This window comes from Pistacia vera, unplaced genomic scaffold, assembly GCF_008641045.1.
Source record: "Pistacia vera cultivar Batoury unplaced genomic scaffold, PisVer_v2 Contig1138, whole genome shotgun sequence".
In the NCBI taxonomy this organism is placed as follows: domain Eukaryota; kingdom Viridiplantae; phylum Streptophyta; class Magnoliopsida; order Sapindales; family Anacardiaceae; genus Pistacia; species Pistacia vera.
In genome coordinates this window covers 63,881-86,714 of record NW_022195180.1, presented here as the reverse complement: position 1 = coordinate 86,714, position 22,834 = coordinate 63,881, and the positions used below count along the sequence as shown (strand labels likewise).

Sequence of the window (22,834 nt, the reverse complement as noted above, 5' to 3'; positions counted from 1 at the left end):
TCAGAAGAAGGGAACTAAAGTCCATGTATGCTCTTAACCAAGGCCCAAAATGCCTCCTTTTTTTTTTGCATTAGAAACCGATTTAGTCCAAAGGAAAGAGTTCTGTTGTTCATTTTTTGTTTCATTTCATTTTATTTTTGCTTCTTTAATCCTAAAAAGGAAGAGTAAAAAAAAAATTAAAAAAAGAGTCAAAAGTTAAAAATAAAATAAAATAGTCAAAGTCAAAGTAAAAAGTAAAAAAAAATGTGAGGAGAAATTCTATGCAAGAACCTGGTTCCAAATTTCGCTGAAACTTTAGCTATGGTAGGTCAGAATGAGAGTCAGCATGCATAGGTGAAACTTGGCAAGCTCAAAAACAACAAGAAGAGAAGTTCTATTGTTGTTGTTATGGAAAAGAAAGAAGATGCTAAACAGTCTTCTTCATTTGTAGCCACTGCTGGAAAAGATGGTAAGTCTTTACATATGTGTACATCTGTTTCTAATAGTACATGAATAATTGATTCTGGTGCTACCGATCATATGACATTCGATTCTAGGCATGTTTGTAACTTTAAAACATCCCCACAAAATTTTGTTTCTACTGCTAATGGTGAGTCCACCTGAGTCATTGGGGAAGGATCATTAACCCTAGAAAATACTTTACACTTAGATTCTGTAAATTATAACTTGTTGTCAGTCTCCAAAATAACCAAAGCTTTATCTTCTGTGGTGATTTTTTGGCCTGACTTTTGTGAGTTTAAAAGCATTCAAACAAAGCAAACGATTTGTTGTGGTGTTAAAAGGGGGCAGATGTATTACTTGGATTTAGAGTCACAAAATTCTATCGTATTAAAGCAGGCTTTGATAGTAGATTACTCAAAAAGGGATAAACAGAAATCCTACATTTGGTTATGGCATCGATGCCTCATACATGCTTCGTTTGGTTACTTAAAGAAACTTTTTCCAAGTTTGTTTGAAAAAAATGATATCAGTAACTTCTGTTGTGATGTTTGTGAACTATCAAAAAGCCACCGAGTCCCATTTCCAACAACATTCAACAAAAGTCCAAGTCCTTTTATGCTTATACATTCAGATGTTTGGGGGCCATCACAAGTTACTACTTTAGGTGGATTCCGTTGGTTTGTTATTTTATTGATGACTGTACAAGGATAACTTGGGTATGTCTAATGAAATCTAAAGGAGATGTTAATTTGCTCTTTCAGAGATTTCACAAAATGGTTCGTATGTAGTATAATACACAGATTCAAGTCCTTCAAAGTGACAATGGAGGAGAATATCAAAGTTCAGATCTTCAACAATACTTGGCAACACATGGTATCATTCATCGGACTACTTGTCTCAACACACCCCAACAAAATGGTGTTGCTGAACGAAAAAATCGGAGATCGTTCGTGCCTCATTAATAAAAGCTCACATGTCGTTGTCCTTTTGGGGAGAAACACTTACTTCTGTAGCCTACCTAATCAATCGGGTACCCTCTAGTTCTATTGACTTCAAGATAACTTTTAGGCTCTTGGTAAAGCAGTGAATGTTCCAACAGTCTCGAACTTACCGCCTCATGTTTTTGGTTGTGTTGCCTTTGTTCACCTCCATAAACATCAACGCAACAAGTTGTCCCCTCGTGCATTGAAATGTGTTTTTGTTGGGTATGGTGTTCATCAAAAGAGGTATCGATGTTATCATCCTCCAACTTAACAAACGTTTGTAACGATGGATGTTGTATTCCATGAAAAATTGATGTATTTTTCTTCTAAGTTTGAACTTCAGAGGGAGTATTGTTAAGAAGAAATTCAGACTCTTGACTATGCTATTCAAGATGTGGGAGACCATGAGTCACAAACTAGACCTATTGTTCGACAAGAAGATGAAGTGGATGATGAAAATGTGGAGGTGGTATCAAACCCGTCCGTAGAAGCTTCTTAGTCTTAGTCTCTCATTCCTGGTATGTCACAACCATCATTTGTTGAGAATGTTCCTGATTTAGAGTCTGAACCAATTAGGAAACAGTTACCACCATGTAGTACTAGAGGGATTCCCAAACCAACATACGAACCAGAGCTATTTAGTAAAGTCAAATATCCCATGAGTCATTATGTGTCTAACCATCATCTGTCAGAATCAAACATGTCATTTGTGAATCAATTATCTACTATATCTATTCCTAACAGTGTGCAGGAAGCCTTATTTGATCCAAAATGGAAAGTTGCTATGAATGAGGAAATGAAATCGTTACAGAAGAATGAGACTTGGGAACTTGTTGATCGTCCACCAGGAAAGAAGACTGTTGGATGTTGATGGGTTTACATTGTGAAGTATAAAGCTAATGGTACGATGAGAGATTCAAAGCCAGACTAGTAGCAAAAGGGTACATTGAAACCCATGGAATAGACTATACAGAGACATTTGGACCCATAGCTAAAATCAACACAGTACGTGTTTTATTATCTTTAGTTGCAAACCTTGATTGGCCATTACAATAATTTGATGTGAAGAATACTTTCCTACATAGAGAATTATCAGAAGAGATATATATGGATCCTCCACCAGGGTGTATTTCACTATAAAAGCACAGCCAAAAGGTATGTAAGTTAAAGAAATCTTTATATGGGTTGAAGCAATCTCCGAGGGCATGGTTTGGGAGGTTTACAAAAGCTATGAAGTCTTTTGGCTACCATCAGAGCAATTCAAGTCACACATTGTTCCTAAAGAAACAACAAGGGAAGATCACTGCACTTATTGTATATGTAAATGATATGGTGGTCATTGGAAATGATCCAGAAGTAAGAAAGGCTCTGCAAAAGTACTTGTCAGAAGAATTTGAAATGAAAGACGTAGGTTCTTTGAAATATTTTCTTGGAATCGAAGTGTTTTTATCTAACAAAGGTAGCTTTCTATCACAAAGAAAGTATACATTAGATGTTTTGCAGGAAACTAGTATGTCAACATGTCAACCAGCAGATACACCATTTGAAGAAGGTTTGAAATTATGTATCAAGACTGATCAAGTACTAGTTGACAAAGGGAGATATTAGAGACTTGAGGGAAGATTGATGTACTTGTCACACACTAGGCTAGATCTTGCTTATACATTGAGTATAGTCAGTCAGTTCATGCATAACCGTAGAGAACAACATATGAGTGCTGTCATGTGCATTTTGAGATACTTAAAACATGTTCCTAGGAAAGGAGTCCTATTTACTAAAAATACGAATTACCAAAATGTAAATGCATATACTGATGTTGATTGGGCGAGAGCAGTGGATGACAGGAGATCTGCTTCGAGTTATTTCACTTTTGTAGGAGGTAATCTAGTCATATGGAGAAGCAAAAAACAGAATGTTGTGGCATGCTCAAGTGCTGAAGCAGAATTTAGGGGAATGACACTTGGGATTTGTGAAGCTTTGTGGCTACGATTTCTCTTGCAAGATTTGGGCTATCAACCTAATCAACCAATCTAGTTATATTGTGACAATAAAGCAGTATATGATATTGCTCACAATCCAGTTTAACGTGATTGTACGAAACATGTTGAAGTAGATATATTTTTCATCAAAGAAAAACTGGATAAATTTTTTTTTTTTTTGTTAAGTAAGTAATTATATTAAAAAAAGAAGAAAGTACAAAGGCCTAATGAAAGGCACAGGCTATTTTGGGACATGCCCCGAAAATAGGAATCAAAATAAACAAGCCTACAAACGGCCATCCGCTCTTGGGGTTTATCTTAAACCACAAAGGGAGATAAACACCAAGAAGAAAGAAAAGAGAACACCAAAAATCCCACCTACCATAGGACACCTCCCTAGGTTAGGATCATAAAAAGAAAAACACGAGATCAAACTCTTTACTAATGATACAAAACAACCCAACAAAAACCCTTCTGCGTTACCCTTCGTAATCTAGTCTTCAAACGGTGTTGAGAGCTTGAGGAACGTCTTTGAAAACAGATCTAGGGAGGCCCCAATCATTCACCAACTTCCTATTGCAGTAGGATATTATTGAATTGCCCAAGATTCAATTAGAAGATCAATTGGCCAACATTCTTACCAAGGTTGTCTCTAAATGTATATTCTCACAAGTTTTAGATAAGTTGGACATGGGTGACATCTACGCACTAACTTTAAAGGGGTGGGGGGGGAGGGAGTGTTGAAATTTCCAGAATATTTTGTAATCTCCTATTTTTTGTTAGTATTAGGATACTCTTGATATTATGTCACTATATTGTGTAATCTATAACTGACATAATTAGAAGATTCAATGGATTGTATTCTAGCTATATAAAGATTGTAACTATGTATTGAAAAATCAATGAATTGAAAATCCAATTCTTCAAACAAACAAAAAATATACCATCACTCTTCAAAATTTCTAATATATAACCCCAATAAAACTTATCTCTTACAAAATACCTTGCAGTTTGTACCACACAACTTGATCAAATGGAATTGCTGAAGCAGTTTCTGTTGGCGTAAACCAACCTTAATTGGTTTATGAAACTAGATGGACCTTCTTTCTATTATTTCTTGTACTAAATGTGTGTAATTGATTCTCCATGGGAGATACGAGTGCACAATCATCTAGAATCACCTGGTTTATAATAAGTAATTGGTCCAACGCACTGACGCAGGACACATAAAGTAACTATATATATCATTTTAAATTGAAATAAACATATAGAAAATAGAGAAAATAAAGCAAAGTTTTGCTTTGAAACGAGAAGAAAACAACAACTTATATATGTCACTCTTAAATCAAAATAGAAAACACTGGCTAGCTAATAAATGGTTAGCAAGCACTTTATTTGAATAATTAATTTTAAAAAGAAGAGGATAGTCTCCAATCACATACGTGACCAGCACTGACATGGCATGTATTGATTATATATTAAAAGAATTATTTTGTAAGTATCATCTCTGTGTGTGTGTGTCTATATATATATATATGTGTGTGTGTGTGTGTAAACTGTAAAGTTATTAGTCCACATATGCGGTGCCGTCATTATAGTGTCTAGTGTAGAAGGTAAAAAAAAAATATATATATATATAATTAGTTTTGAGAGTGATTTCATTAAGAGAACTAATTCTAAACAGTCATAGGCCTACGGGGACTAGAAACTTGAGTCTCTCCTTTTTCAGGAATGTAATATTTTTTGTCTATTGTTTTTAACCCTTCTTGATCAAAATAAGAAACCTGATACTAGGATTGTGGTAAAGCATATCACAAACTTAAGAAACAGTCTTGTTCCCTCAAAATACAGGCTAGTCTTTTAGTTTTCAGGTGCTTTGATCTGCATATGGTTTGAGTGCATCAACATAGTCATCTGTACTAGGCTATATTTGTATGGAGAAAATAATTGGCAATAAGAAAGGTAGAATTTGTTATTATCTTTTGGAAGCATATTGTACAACAACAATAGATGTAAAGGTTTATACAAAGATCCAACATTTAGAATGAGTAAAAACAAATTATTCAGTTCATCATACTTATACGTGACTTTCGATTGTGTTTCATGTTTTGTATTAAAAGGATGAGACTTCCATCTGATCAAAGTAAAGACCAGAAGGGCCACCCTCACGCATCAACGCTAGCATTACAGGATCTTTTGCACCTTCTTCAATGGTCAAGGGACCATTATATTGTAATTGATATCAGTGCTAACATAGCTAGGATTAACTGAGTTGAAGAGAATTGTGGTGTATTTTCTTGCTAAAATCCTTGTGAAAGCATTGAGAGCTACCTTGGAGATGATATAAGCTGAATAATTAATAGGCCAGCCTTTGTTTTCCACTAAATTCTCTTTCACATCTCCAAGAAACTCCTCCACTACCTTGTCTACTTTTTCTTCAGTGAGATGTTAAGTGTGAAACACAAATGAAAGAGACAAAAATTCTAGAATGAACTTTGGTATTTCCTTTTCTTAACTGAATGAATGTACAAGTCAACCCCTCACTCTTTTATATACAGTACATGAGTTGAGTGAAGAGTGAGAGTAAAGAGTGAAGACGATGACTGAAGCTGAAATGCTTATTGAAGATGTCAAATGACAACATTTTTAAACAATAACAAACAAGTACTTTAAGCTTTACAAGGTTGACATTCAGGACCACAACTTTGCAAAATCAATTCTGGGCAACATTCCCCCTCAAACCAAGCTCCTCTACAGAATCCAAACTAAATTCAGCTCTGGGCTCTGGGCAACATTCTCCCTCAAATCAAGCTCCTCTACAGAACCCTAAAAAAAAAAAAAAAAAGAAAAAGTTGCATTGCCTTTGTTGCATTGTACTGCTAAACTTGCAATTTACACTTTCAGCTAATACTACGAGCTGCATTGAATTTGATGTACTTGTAAGACTTCATTAAGAACTAACAATCTATCTTGCATAACTTCATCAAGATCTGCATTGCATTTGCTGCATTTGTAAAAACTTTACCAAACTTCACCAAGAACTAAACTTTGATCTGCACAACTAAAAATCTAAAGAAACTGCTGCATTAACTTCTGAAACTTTTGCATAGCTATTTTGGGTTGCAATTCATCACAACAGGTACTTATATTAATTAGCAACTAAACTGCACTTGTAATCTGAGCACCACATATACTTCGACTTCTGCACAACTAAAAATCTAAAGAAACTTCTGCATGACTTCTTTATAGCTATTTTGAGCTGCAATTCATCATAGCATATACTTCTATTAATCAGCAACTAAACTGAATTTGTAATCTATACTTCAACTTCATTTTGAGCTGCAATGCTGTAGCACACAAACACCATTTTGAGGAGATTTTGAACTGCGATTTGTTAACACACAAACACCATTTTGAGCTGCAATTTTCCAGCACATAAGTACTTCCTTCACTACTAACATTGAGTTGCAATTCATTAACACACAAACACCATTTTGAGCTGCAATTTTCCAACACACAAGCACTTCATCATTCACTAGTGACATTGCATTACTCAGAGTAACACCACAGCACACAAACACTTCATTTACTGATCTTGTAGAGTTTAAACTTCACTATTGGTTTCCTCAACAGTCAGTTTTTGCTTCAGCTCATGAAATTGAGAAATGGACAGAGCTTTAGTCAAAATATCTACAATTTGCAGTTTCGAGGGCACATATTGCACAATAATTTTCTTAGCAAACACCTGATCTCTAATGAAATGGGTGTCAATTTCAATGTGCTTGGTTCTTGCATGGAATACAGGGTTGGAGGCTAATGCACTAGCACTACATTGTCACACCAAATGATGGAGGCATATTTCAAAGTTAACCCAAGTTCTGAGAAAGCACTTTTGAGCCAGGCTATTTTAGTGGTTGTATGAGCTAAAGCTCAGTATTTAACTTCAGTTGATGATAAGGCCACTACCTTTTGCTTACGGGAACTCCATTCAACAAGATTGGGGCCCAAGTATATACAATAGCCACTTGTAGATCTTCTATCATCTAAATTACTACCCCAATCGGCATCAGCATAACATTCCACACACAAAGAGGCTGCTGGTCTAAATTGCCCTTGGTATTGAGTTCCTTTAATGTATCTCAACACTCTTGCATGCTTGCCATTGAAGTTCAGTGGGGGCTTGAAGAAATTGACTTAGCTTATTCAAAGGCCTTGTCAAGTTTAGGTATTGTAATGCACCAATGGTACTTCTATAAAGGCTAGGATCTTGGAAAACTTCACTATCATTAACAAAAAGCTTAGTTCCAACGACCATAGGAATAGGGCAAGGATGAGCATCAGCCATTCCTGTTTTAAGAAGAAGATCACCAATATACTTGGTTTGTCTCAGATAAAGCCCATGATCTGGCTTGGTGGCTTCAAGACCAAGGAAATACTTGATTGAACCAAGGGTTTTAAGAGTAAATTGGTCATTTAGATCCTTGACAAGTTGCTGAATGAAGGAGTTGCTAGAGCCAATGATGAGGATGTCATCCACATAAACCAAGACATAAGTCACTTGAGAGGCTTCTTTGAAAATAAAAAGGCTGGAATCTGAGACAGAATTCAGAAAACCTTTAGCTAAAAGAGCTTGTTTCAACTTATCAAACCAAGCCTTTGGTGCTTGTTTGAGCCCATAAAGTGCTTTATTTAGTTTGCACACATAGGAAGGAAGTTGAGTATCTTCAAAGCCCTCAGGTTGCCACATAAAAACAGTCTCATGAAAAATGCCATTCCAGAAGGCATTATTGACATCAACTTGTTGGATGTCCCATTGATGTGTAACAGCAAGAGTGAAGATAATTCAGATGGTTGCAAGCTTTATAATAGGACTGAATGTCTCAAAATAGTTAAGCCTAGGAGTTTGTTGAAAACCTTTAGCAACTAACCTTGCTTTATACATCTGAAGTGAACCATCAGCATTGAGTTTAGTTCTAAACACCCATTTATTACTAACCACATTCATGTCAGAAGAAGAGGGAACTAAAGTCCATGTATTGTTCTTAATCAAGGCCCCAAATTCACTCTTCATTGCCTTTCCATTCGGGGTAAAGAATAGCTTCTTAACTGAAGAAGTTTTAGGTAAGACAACATGATGATTGGTCAATATCAATGCAACTTTCTTTTTTGTCACACCAGTTTTGGCTTTAGTCAACATAGGATCGGAATTTATGGGCACTTGAGGACTAGTAAAAAGAGTAGGGAACTATAATGAATTGAGATCAATTATAGGAGGGCAAAATGATATGGAAGTGAGTTGTTTATAAGGAGTTAAGTCAACTTAAAGTGAACAAGGCAAATTTGATGTTTGTGTTGTAGGTGAGAAATCAGATTTAGTGGAGGAAGGAGCAGATTGTATGTGTGAGGACAGAGAAGTAGAGATTGAAGTTGGTGTGAGGTGTGGTGAAGCTGTACTGATTGTTATTGGTTGGGATAGGGAAGTGTCTAGGTGAGAATTATTTGAGTGAAGTGATGCAGCCTGTGCTGTTGTGGTTAAAACAGGTGAGGTTTGTTCTAGTGTAGGAGGGACAAATGTAACAGGTGTTAGAGAAGAATTTTCCTTACCTCTTGCTACTTGATGACGACTAGACTGAGGACAGGGCACTGCAAAGAGGCCCTTGTGAGTTGGACAAGTACCATACTTAAGAGAAATGAAAGGAAATAGAGTGTATGATGGATTAGTGGTAGAAGCTGTAGAAGTACTAGACATTCTTGAGTTTTTTATTGGAAAGAAAATGGTTGTTGGCAAAGGGAAACTCATTCTCATGAAATTTGACATTTGGTGTGATAAACACTTGACCATTAGAGCTAAGACACTTGTACCCTTTATGAATCAAACTATAACCAATAAAACACACTTAGAAGAATGGAAGCTAAATTTTTGTTTATTAAAGTCTCTTAAGTAAGGAAAACAAGCACAACAAAAAACTTTGAGTGTAGAATAAAGTGGTGTATGACAAAACAAAGCTTGATAAGGAGAAATAGACTGTAAAACTACAGAAGGCATCCTATTGATCAAGAAAACAACAGTTTCAAATGCAAACCATCACAAATGCAAAGGCATGGATGCATGTGCAAGTGAAGTGAGTCATGTTTCCACTACATGTCTGTGTTTGCGTTCACTCCTACTATTTTGTTGATGCACATATGAACAAGAATATCTATATGAAATTCTAGTAGAAGTGAGATAAGGAATTAAGCCTATGTACTCACCCCCTTGATCAGATTGTAGACACTTTAGTTTGTGATCAAATTGCCTTTCAACAAGATGATGAAATCTAATAAACATAGACCTGACCTCAGCTTTTGTTCTAAGTGGAAATAGCCATGAGTCATCAAAGAACTGAACATAATACCTAAACCCTTCCAATGAAGAAAATAAAGCATGTGAGCTATCAAGCTAAAATAGGGAAAAACGAAGAAAGAAGCTAGAAAATTATTGTATATTGAGCTTAAAGAATCATGTACAATAGTAGCTCATTTATAGTGATGAGTAGACAGAAATATAACAGAAATGTAACAAACTGTTAGAACTAAAATGAAAGTCTAATAGCAGTAACAAACTTAACAGAAACAATTGAATAACTAGTCAATAGGTCAACAACTTTGACCTCCTAACTGACTATCTTACTCTTAACACTTTTCTGAAATCCTCCCTTAAACAAAACTAGGATAGTTTTGACAGGCTTACTAAGACTTAATAAGGTAAAATGGAAGAATATGGCAACGTCTGCAGTAAGTAAAAAAAAGCTTAAATTGCATTCATCTCTATAATGCACTTTCAATACCGTAGCTTCATCTTGTAGTCTTCAACTAGACACAACAAATAAATCTTCAGCCTGTATACTAATCAACAGATTTTCCCTTTTAAGACTAATCAACTGATCTTCCAGTAAATAATTAGATTATCAGCATTATATAACCAACATAACTGATCAACCATCAGCATAACTTGATCACTTAAGACCTGATCAACACCACCAGGATCATTTGGCCACACAATTCAATCAACAAGGAACTGATCAATACTACCACTCAATCAACAAAGAACAAATAACTTATCAACACCACCAACATCATTTAACCACACAATTCAACCAACAAGGAACTGATCAATACTACCAGCATTATCCAATCCTCAAGAGGAACTGCAATGAAGCTAATTACTAGCGCAAACCATTCAATCAACAAAGAACAAAGAACTGATCAACACCACCAGCATCATTTAACCACACAATTCAACCAATAAGGAACTGATCAATACTACCAGCATTATCCAATCCTTAAGAGTAGACCTGACAAAGTGTTACCCGCACCCGCAGGTAAATGGGTACTCAGTCCAAACGGGTGGGTACGAGTAACACCATTAAATACCCGTCTGAAATTCATCCGTACCCAGCCCGTCTGTGAAAATTGTGGGTGGGCTAGGAGATACCTGCGGGTACCCGCATTTTACTTTAAAAAAAAAGTCAAAAACTGAAAAACATTTCTCTCTCGCCCATCCATCACTCATTAAACTCCACCCCTCTTTTTCTCTCTCTTTCTTCATCAATGCTTCTATCATCTTCCATTAAACTTCACCTCTCTTTTTCTCTCTCTTTCTTTATCAATCCTCCTTCTTTCTTACACAACCCAACGTCTGCGTACAATCCAACCAAACAAGTCTCCTTTTCTCTTTCTCTCCGTTTGCTAAAGACAAACTCCATTTCTGTCATCCTCCATTAAACTCCACCTATATTTTTCTCTCTCTTCCTTTTTCAATCCTCCTTTTGTACACAACCCAACTTACCATACAATCCAACCAAACAAGTCTGCCTTTCTCTTTCTCTTTATTAATAGCCAAAAACAAAAACTCAAAATATCCAAGAATGGATTCACATCACTGCAACAACCATCTCTCAATCTCTCTTAATCATTACAGTTCCCAGCCCATGCACGATTTTTCAGCCATCTCTCACACAACCATCTCTGATCTCTGTCACACAGACATTCAGCCATCTCTCCAGTTGCCCATTTTGCCATTTCTCCTTCACGTAGCCATCACACATGCCGACGCCTAACCATTTCTCTCAATCAAAAAATTTTGAGATCTCTTGTTGTTATCTTTAATCTCTCTCATGCAGCCATCTCTTCAGGTGGGAACCCCAAAACCAGAACCATCACGCCCAATCTAAAACCTACAGAACCTAATATTTGACACCAAACCAAAATTTATGACAGTAAGTTTTAGGGTTTTGTTTTTTTGTTTTGGTTAGTTCAATTTTGTTTACTGAAATGTGGGAAACCAATCAGAATTGGATGAGTTTTACTATTATCGCTTGTGGGATGCTTTGAGTATTTGTTGATTTAAGTTTTTTCTTATCCTTTATGCATATCCATTGGCCATTTAGTAACAATTTATTAAATTATTGTATATTTTAGTTGGTCTGGTTTAATTAATGTTTATGCTGTTAAATTTGATAATGGAGAAAAAAAAATCATTTTTTGTGGGTGACCCGCAGGTCATACATATTTTTACCCGTTTACCCGTACCTGTTTTATCTGTTACCTGTATCTATCCGACTCGTACCCGTTTAACCCGCCCGTTTGCCAGGTTTACTCAAGAGGAACTTCAATGAAGCTGATTACTACCACAAAATTGATCCCGACTCTGATCTTGAGCAGAGTCATTTGAGCAAACTGTCAAACTGTCATTTTCATAGGACAATAAGTAGTGACATTTAATAGGATGAATATGGAGTTTTGACAGATATAGAAGTGGTTTGAGCATCTTGTACAGAGGAAGTAACTTTGGTTGAAGACTTCTTGCACCGGAGAAGTAACTTTGGTAGAAGTAGAGACTTCTTGTACTAGAGAAGGAACAAATATAAGTTTTGACCTGAGAACTTCAAATCTCGAAGTGGACAGAGAATTGGTAAAGATATCTATAGTTTGATGTTCTGTAGGAACACAGTGAACTTTTAAATTGTTGATTGCAACTTGTTCTTGAATGTAGTGGGCATCCAATTTAATATGTTTCGTTCGAGCATGGAAGACTTGATTATATACAAGGGAACCAACACTCTGATTATCGCACCAAATAACAAGAATTTTAGGAAGAGGCATGCCAATTTCAAAGAATAAATTACGAAACTAGGCTATTTCTGTGGCACCCTGAGCAACAGTAGGATTCCAAAATCACTATGTATAAGAGCAAGAGGTTCAGTTGCTCTTGATGCTGAAAGAGGAAAGCTATTTCTATGCATTTTTCCTAGATGACATTCATCACAGAAGGACTGATGTAATTTGGAACAAAGCTTGCTGTCAACATGGCTCATAATCTTATGAAAAGCATCAAAGTGAGGGTGTCCTAGCTTATTATGCCAAAGCAAACTTGCATTGTTATTACTACTGGTGACTTGACACACTAGAGGAGAGCTTTGAGATATGTTTCTAACTACAATATTATCAAGTTGTGGTATATCATGAGCACTTAAATCAGATTGAGATGTATTACAATTAGACCGAGAGGTGTTGTTAACAACTGAAATTGAATTATTACATTGGTTATTGATGGGATCACCAGAAAGCCACACCAACTCAATGAATATTGTTAATGAGATTCAATAAAACAGCTTTGTCCTAGGAACAATGTATATGTTTATATATTGATTTGGATCGACAAACACTGCAAACAGAAAATAAAATGATAGAGAAAAGAAAAAGTTGGCTAGCACTTCGAGGGTCTAGCAGCCTCCCTTGATTCCAGATTTCATCCTCCTTAGCTAACCACATGTTCTCTCTTAAATACAGCTGAAATCACACTTTCCACACTCCTTTACGTGGAGATTCTTCCTAACTAATTCTAAACTGCATTTCCTTTGCTGCCCCTATCCAGTGAATTTCCCAGGCTGCCTTTTTTCTTCTTCTTATATACTTTGGTTACAGGAGGCTTATCAATACCCCCCCCCCCCCTCTTCAAGATCTACCTTGTCCTCAAGGTGAAAAGCCGGAAACTGCAATAGGATGGTGTCATAAGCCTCCCAAGAGGCTTCAAATGGTGGGAGGTCATGCCATTTAATCAGAACTTCCAAGGAGCCATATAGTAACTTGTAGGTGGAGAGGACTGCTTCAGGACTGACCTGCAATTCCAAGTCTTCGGTTAAAAAGGGGGGAAGCTGCTGAACAGGAACTAAAGAATCGAGGCTTGGCTTAAGTTAGGAAACATGAAACACCGGGTGGATTCGAGAAGTAGGAGGGAGGTCCAACCGATAAGCAACAGGCCCGATCCTGTCTAACACCTTAAAAGGGCCATAAAAGCGAGGGCTTAGCTTCTCATTGAGTTTCCGAGCTAAGGACCAAAACCGATATGGCTGTAGCTTCAAATAGGCAAAGTCTCCTAGTTGAAAAACAACATCTCGGCGATAGGAGTCGGCAGACTGCTTCATTTGACCTTGGGCTACAGCCAAATTGTGCTTGAGGTCTTCTAAAATGGCATTTCGGTCCCTAATCTAGCGGTTGACATCTTCAATCAAGGAGGGGCAGTCTGTGAGTTTTAACAGAATGGGAGGATCCCTGCCATAAAGAGAAGGTGGAGCTGTGGTACGTCGTATTGTACCAAAACTCAGCCCACGCTAACCATTTGGGCCACTGTCAAGGTTGGGAGCTGCAGAAACAGCAGAGGTAGGCTTCCAAACACCGATTAACTACCTCCGTTTACCTATCAGTTTGGGGATGGTAGGCAGAGCTGAATTTAAGAGATGTGCCTGCAGCTTTAAACAACTCTTGCCAAAATTGGCTCATGAAGACCCTGTCACAATCCGAGACAATAGATTGTGGAAAACCATGGAGTTTTACCACCTCCATTTATAAAGACACTAGCGACATCCTTGGCTGTGTAAGGATGGGACAACAATAGGAAGTAGGAGTATTTTGTGAGACGGTCGACGACGATGAATATAGTGTCAACCTCTTTGGCTTTCGGCAACCCACCTATAAAATCCATCGAAAGGTCATCAAACACTTGGGTGGGAATGGGCAGGGGCTGTAACAACCCAGCAGGCCTAAGTGAGGAGTGTTTGTTAACTTGGCAGGTGGCACAGGATTGAACAAATTTAATAACATCCCGACATATACCCTCCTAATACACAATAGCAGCAATTCATTTATAAGTCCTAAAGAACCCAGAATGGCCCCCACTCGGATTGCAGTGAAATTCTACCAGCAACTTTGGGATGAACACAGAATTTTTGGGGAGGACTAACCTGTTTTTGAACAATAGGCAGCCTTTGCGAAGTTGGTAGTGAGGACGACTGTTGGGGTCGAAAAGAAGGTCTTGGACAATAAGTTTTAGCTTCGGATCAGTGTGTGCTTCAGTTGCTAGAGCATCATAGTCTGTGAAGTGGACTGTGGTAATGGCTGTGAGCTCCTTGGTGTCCTCTCTCTGGGACAATGCATCAGCTACCTTGTTAGAATTGCCTGGAAGGTAGTGGATCTCAAAAGAGTACCCCATGAGCTTCGAAATCCACTTGTGTTGATCTGACGTTTTAAGCCCTTGATCCGTAAGAAATTGCAAACTGCGCTGGTCCGTTTCGATGACAAATTTTTGGCCAATGAGGTAATGACTCCACTTACGAACGACAAAGACAATTGCCATAAGTTCCCGTTCATAGGCGGACTTCAACCTAGATTGCAGTGAGAAAGCCTTACTGATGAAAGCAATTGGCCTTGCATTCTGCACTAAAACGGCCCCCATTCCAGCCCCTGAAGCATCCGTCTGAATCTCAAATGGAAGCTCAAAATTAGGTACGATTAAAATGGGCACAGTAGTCATGGTGGTTTTAAGGTGGTCGAATGCTTCTTGAGCTTGCTTATTCCAGCTAAACGAATCCTTTTTTAATAACGGAGTCAGTGGTTGGGCTATGGATCCGTAACCTTTCACAAACCGTCGGTAATACCCGGTGAGCCCTAGAAACCCTCTCAAGCTTTTCACATTATGAGGTACCGGCCAGGATATCATTGCTGCAATCTTTTGCGGGTCAGCCTCCACACCGTCAGCTGAAATTAAGTGGCCCAGATATTCCAACCTGTATTTAGCAAAAAGGCATTTCTTTCGGTTCACCACCAGCGAATTATCCTGCAAAATCTGGAAAGTATGTTTCAAATGTTGAATGTGAGTTGTCATGTCCAGGCTGTAGATGAGAATATCATCAAAGAAAACCAGAATAAACTTCCGCAATAAGGGTTGAAATATTGTATTCATAAGAGCCTAAAAGTTGGACGGTGCGTTCGTTAACCCGAAGGGCATCACCAAGAACTCATAATGGCCCTCATGGGTTCGAAAGGCGGTCTTTGGAATGTCCTCGTCCTTAACCCGAATTTGATGATATCCCGACTTTAGATCTAACTTGGAAAAGACCATAGCCCCGGCTAGCTCATCCAGCAGCTCTTCAATGGACGGAATAGGGAACTTGTTGGCCACGGTGATGCTATTTAGTGCTCTAAAGTCAACACAAAATCGCCAACTCCTGTCCTTCTTTTTAACCAACAATACGGGGCTGGTGTAAGGGCTTGTGCTTGGTTGGATAATTCCTGCATCCATCATCTCCCCAACTAATCTCTCAATCTCATTTTTCTGGAGGTAAGGATATTTATAGGGTTTGATATTAGGTGGGCTGGCTCCTGGTCGCAGGGTAATGGCATGGTCGAGTTTTCGGTGGGGGGAAGTTTAGTGGTTTGGTAAAAAACTTGGGGAAAACCCGTGAGTACCTCTGCCACCACAGGCTCTAATTGTTCCTCCTTCTGATTCTCCTGGACCTCAATTGAACTGCATTCCACCATGTATCCCTCCCCTTCCAGTGGCAACATCCTGAGTAGGGTCTTCAGAGAAACGACTGTCTTAACCAATGAAGGATCGCCTTTGAGAATTACCTGTTTCCCGTCCCTATCAAGCGCCATAGTCAACTTGCCCCAATTAGAATAAACATCACCTAAAGTGCTAAGCCAAGTAATTCCAAGGACCACATCAGCGCCGCCCAATTGAAATGGAAAAAAATCCTGCTGCACTTCCATCCCCTGCATTTCAATCGTAACATCTCTACATATCCCCTCACCCTTAATCTTGAATCCATTACCCACCATGACCTCGAAGGACTTCGTTCCATCAATCGGTATTCCCAAGTTTTGCACTAACCCAAGTGAGATGAAGTTATGTGAGGCCCTACTGTCCACTAAAACCACCACCTCTTCACTTTCGATCTGCCCCCGAAGCTTCATGGTGTGATCTGAAGTAATGCCCACAATGGAGTTGATGGATAGTGAGAGAGGATTACCTTCAGGCAAGTTTTCTGGTTCTAGTTCACTCGCGTTTTCCCCTCCGTCAGCTTCATCGTCATCCATCAGCAGAAGAACTTGAAGAGATCGACTTTTGCACTTGTGATTTGGCCCAAACTTCTCATCACATCGGAAGCACAACCCCCTTTCACGCTTATATTGTAGATCTGTCTCTGTCAGTCGCCGGAATCCATCATTACGTGGTGGAGTGGTGGCTCCTCCCATCGTTTTTTCTCTCCTATCCCATATTCGATTGTTCTGTCCTGTTTCTGGAGGCTTAACTCCTAAATTCTAGCCATTTTGACGACCCAGATCTGGCAAGAGTGAGACCTGACTATAGCTATCGGGTTTGCCCATTGGATTGTCGGATCTGCCCATTTGGTTTCTAAAAGGCCTGGGTTTGGATTTGTCTAGTACCCAGTTTTTTTCTTCTATCCGGTGGGCCTGGTCAATGAGTTCAAATAGGCTATTGGATTTGCTTACCCTTAACTCAGCCTTTAACTCTTCTCTCAGCCCATTTGCAAAAATACCCATCAGGAGTTCTTCTCCTAACTCACGTAAGGGGGTTGACATATCTTCAAACTGCTTGCGAAACTCAGTCACCGTCCCTGTTTGCTTCAATGCCACCAATGCCTCATAAGCAGATCCCTTATACGATGGCCTGAATCTCTCCACTAGCGCTGACTTGAAGGAGCTCCAAAGAGGTTATGGGCAACCGAGACTCAACCCATTGGTACCAGTTTAATGCTCGTCCCTCCATACACACCGCCGCTGCCTGCACTTTCTCTTCCTCCTCGTACTTATTTACTGCAAAATACTGACCAGCTTTGAAGATCCATCGAAGGGGTCATCTCTGTTACATATCGGTAGTTCCAGCTTGCGAATCTTTTTATTCTCCTTCTCACTATCACTGCTGGTTTTTCTTTCGGATTCCTTGTCTGGGTTGGAATTTGGATCCTCCGGTGAAGATGATGATTTCTCCTTATTTCGTTTATCATCCCTTTCATCCCTCATACGCATTAATTCGCGCATCTCTGTTAAGTACTCCCTCACACTTCCCAGGTCAGTTTTCATCATGTCCATACTTTCTTTCACTGTTTTCATTTCTTTTTCCACGTTTTCCATCCTATTCTCCATCTTGGGTTTGACCATTCCCTACCTAGCTCTGATACCATATTGATGGGATCACCAGAAAGCCACACCAACTCAATGAGATATTGTTAATGAGATTCAATAAAACAGCTTTGTACTAGGAACAATGGATATGTTTATATATTGATTTGGATCGACAAACACTGCAAACAGAAAATAAAATGACAGAGAAAAGAAAAAGTTGGCTACCACTTCGAGGGTCTAGCAGCCTCCCTTGATTCCAGATTTCATCCTCCTTAGCTAACCACATGTTCTCTCTTAAATACAGCTGAAATCACACTTTCCACACTCCCTTACGTGGAGATTCTTCCTAACTAATTCTAAACCGCATTTCCTTAGCTGCCCCTGTCTAATGAATTTCCCAAGCTGCCCTTTTTCTTCTTCTTGTATACTTTGGTTACAGGAGGCTTATCAGTTATCATGAAGAAAATTAGCACAAACAGAATTCAAGTTATTGAAAGAATTTTCTTTATTGAGTGAATCATCATTACAAGTACTAATATGACTAGTACTATGATCTGAACTACAAGAAGTAAGATGTCTAACACTATGACTTGGATCTGACAAATTACATGTGGCTTTATAGGCTAAATTTTCAATCAAGCAGTTTGACACCAAGACATTATTGGACTATTGAATATAGTCTAAAAAGGGACTGGACAAAACTGAAGATACACATGAAACTAAGTTGGAATTCAAGAAACCACTAGGAACAACAGAATTCGAGAAACTGGAGGGAAGACTCAGTTGATAAAGTCTAGCTTTAAGGTCTCCTTGAAGCAGCACTTTCCTTGTAGCTTGGTCCTTAACAATGCAACAATCAGAAGTAAATTCAACCAAAACCTTATTATCTTTTGTAAACTTAGAGATACTAAGTAGATTCTTGGTTATCCTCTGCACACATAGAACATTTTTTAAGTAAAGACATTTATTTTGTAAGGAACTAGGCAAAGAAGTAAATCTAATATGGGAAATGTTCAAGAACTCACAACTGGCAACCTGCAACTGATCAGTTCCTTCATAGTTCCTGCTACTATTGAGCTGATTCAAGTTACATGTCACATGGTCAGTGGCACTAGAGTCCATGTACCATGCTGGATCTGGGGAAGGTGCTGAACAGGAAGCCATAGAGATTGTAGGATTACTATAAGCCAGTTGAGGTTGATGTGAAGCAAGATTAGCTTGAGCCATTGCATGTTGTTGTTGACTAGGGATAGTGTTTTGGAAATTTGATGAGGTAGAAGGTTGGTGTTGGTAAAAGGAATTCCCAAGATTTCCTAATTCTTGAGTAATATGAGGCCCAAACTGTCCATTAAAGAAAACCTGACTTTGATATCCATATCCATAATTACATTTCCTTAACTAGCATTTCCATTATAAGTGTTTGGTCCTAGATTAAAGAAATTTCGATTCCCATTATACTGTCCAGGAGCTTCAATATGATAACTATTATGTTGACCAGAATTCACAAAATTTCCACCATCATTGAACTAACCAGAATTCCCAATTTGTCCAGAATTCCCAAACTGAAGAGGAGTGCCAGAGTACATAGAATTGTACCTATGGTAGCATTGGACTTTCTTGTGCCCAATTTTACTACACACTTGACATATGGGCTTGCCTCTCCTATTGCTTCTTCCTCTGCTATGTCCAACTCCATTGAAGCCAAAAGAAGGTCGATAGTTGACAAAAGGAGTTCCAACAAAATTCATAACGGAGGAAGAGTCAAATTGATTAGCTTGTACATGTGGATCTGGACCATTCCAATTCAGACTTTGAGGAACTGGAATATTAGTCATGGAGTGAAGATTTGGCAGGTTGTTTTCAATAGGATTTTGAAAGTTTGGAGGTTTGACTGCAATATGAGAATTTGATAAATTGGAGGTATTAACTGGATGAGGTGATTGGTGTCTTGTATTACTAGTAGCAGTGACGTTGATAGATCCTCCATAGAAATCTAAGGAGTTAAATTTTTCAAACCGCAATTCATACTTTTGGGGTAGGAATTGAGATTCTATAGAGTAACTGTATCAAATTTCGGCTCAATTTTAGAGGTTAGATTCACAATAGCAACATCGAATTTCGACCCAAGGCCATCAAGTATAAACTGAAGAATTTTAATCAGAGATAACTTGACCACTGGCAGATAAGCTCTTAGCTATACTCTCCATTTTCTTAACATAATCACTAATGCTAAGGTTCATTTTCTGTGTATTTTGAAGCAAGTTCTTAAGATGTAAAGCCCTAGCCTTAGAGTCATTAAGAAACTCATGTTCAAGTGCAAACCATATCTTTGTTGCAAACCTGCATTTCGATACATTCTCAAACATACATTCAGAAATAGAAGCCAAAAGCTAAGTTACTAAGAACTTATCTGTGCATTTCCAGGTAACATATATAGGATTAATTTTTTGAGTAACAAGCTTATCAATTGACCTAGGTTCTTTCGAAGTTGAGGAATTTTTAGTAGTGCAATCAATTAGAGACGCAGGGCAAGGAATTCGACATGTGAGATGATCTTCAAGCTCATGTGCAACTATGGCAAAAAGAACTTGAGATCTCCAAAATGTATAATTGTCACGATAATTGTCTCTGGTTAACTTTGGATTAACGACTTGTAGACTTGAAGGAAAAGCTGAAGAGATTATTAGTTCCTCTCTCCATGTTGTTCGTGTCTTGACTGAAGCTAGAATTAGAAGCTATTGACGCGAGTCTCAAGCTCAGATACAATGTGAAACACAAATGAAAGAGACGAAAATTCTAGAATGAACTTTGGTATTTTCTTTTCTTAACTGAATGAATGTACAAGTCAACCCCTCACTCTTATGTATATAGTACATGAGTTGAGTGAAGAGTGAGAGTAAAGAGTAAAGAGTAAAGATGATGACTAAAGTTGAAATGCTTAATGAAGATGTCAAACGACATCGTTTCTGAACAATAATAAGCAAGTACTTTAAGCTTTACAAGGTTGGTATTTCAGGACAACAACTTTGCAAAATCAGCTCTAGGAAACATTAAGATCCCCCAGAACCCTCTTTGCTCATTCATTCTAAAAAATTTGATATATAAGAACGAGAAATCAAATTTAGAAATGGAATTCGCAAATTTCTTCAGTTTGGCTCAAACATAGTTTTCTTATTTTCCTTCCACAATCATTCAAGTAACTTCCTTTTTCTGAATAAACTCTAATTATGTTACTAGAAATAACCTAACAGTGTTCAAGTGCACGTTTTATGCTGTGATGGGTTATTGTCATTGCTAAGATGGATTGAATACAATTCCTAACAATAGATGCTTTTGCTAAAGACAAATTGAGTTATGGATTTTGCACCTTTAGCTGACCTAATGAGGACGAAACATTGACCATTCTCCCCGAATTGGATAGTTGAAGAAGTGGAAGAATTCTTTTCGTCGCTTGCTTCCATAATAGTTTGTTCTTGGGCAATTCTTTGCAGACTCATAGTTTTGATTTACAAGTTCTTTCAAGGCTGGTGAACTTGCAATTTCACTTTGTCATCAAATGCATTGGTTAATAATTGTCTTTTGGTAAACATCAAACTTTTGAATACCACCATTTCCATCAAAATACTTATTTCATCAATGTCATCAAAATTTACAGTACTTCCAGGATCCTCTATTTTGACTACTGCTCCAACAAGTCCTTCATTGTTTACCTATAAATTAAAACAATATTAGTATCAGGACGGGATAATATTTATTAGAGCTTAAAAAAAAAGGAGATGTTAGGAATGATAATTACCAGTATATCAAGCTTTCCATAGTTGGTTTTGATGAAACGCCAGAGAAGCAATACTAGCGACATCTATGACATCTAGTTGATGAAAAACCACATCAACAAACCCAAAAGACCTGAGCTTTTTAATAGCCTCATTGCCCCTCTTCACATCCCTTGCAGTTGATATAACACTAATCCCATTGGAAGGTAATTTTCTGTATATCTCAAATCCAATCCCTTTGTTTCCCTCTGTAACAACTGCAATCCTGCAACCTGTAAATCTTCAAGAATAGTGAATGAAAAAACAAAAAAAACAGAGAGCAATTTTGGTGAATCAGTGGATTCTTTTCATTGATTCTTAATTGAATACAAATGTGGATTCAGTTCCATATTTATACAAAAAGACTATAGTAACTAACTTTTTCATTACATTAGAAACGATAGCGTACATGACTTTATTTGATTCATTTTCATTGCATTGCAAAACGGTAGCATACAGTAGCATTTAACTGCTCCACTTTGGTTAACAGTCTTCACTGACTCTGAACCAATATGCCTTCACAAATGAGACTACCTTTGATCTCAACAATCTTCATTGACTTTAACCAACATGCCTTCTCAAAAGGAACTACCTCTAACTTCTGACTTCTATCAACTCTGACCAATATGCCTTCTTAAAAAGAACTACCTCTGATCACTTCTTAAAAAAAAAAAAAAAAAAAAACTACTGTTAATTTGTAGGTCACCATAATGCCAATATGCCTCCTCAAACGAGACTACCTCTGATCTGAACAATTTTGATCTAAACCTTGTAAGAATAGTGATTTAATATCTTAACACTAGTTGTAGTTCATCCAAATGAGCTGCCAATTCTTAACAAACCAAAACTAAGAATTTCAACATCAAGGACTTAATCAATCAAATAAATGACCTGAGCTCCAATTCTTAACAAACCAAAACTAAGAATTTCAATAGCAAGGACTTAATCAATCAAACAAATGACCTAAGCTTTGTTTAACTTAGAAATCCACACTACTCCAGAATGCTGTAATAATTCTTAAAAAAAATTTCAGCTCAACAGTAGGCAACATTTGCTTCTACTCAACATCACCTTTTGTTTTATAGTTCTTCAGAAGATAAAACTCTCAATTTTTTTCCTTAATCAGCAAATTAAGAAATGGACAAAGCCTTTG

General features: G+C 37.8%; 1 pseudogene; it reads right to left on the bottom strand.

Annotated features, from left to right (window-relative positions):
- Positions 1-5,516: 5,516 nt before the first annotated feature.
- LOC116144147 lies at positions 5,517-22,237 on the bottom strand (annotated as a pseudogene).
- Positions 22,238-22,834: the final 597 nt, after the last annotated feature.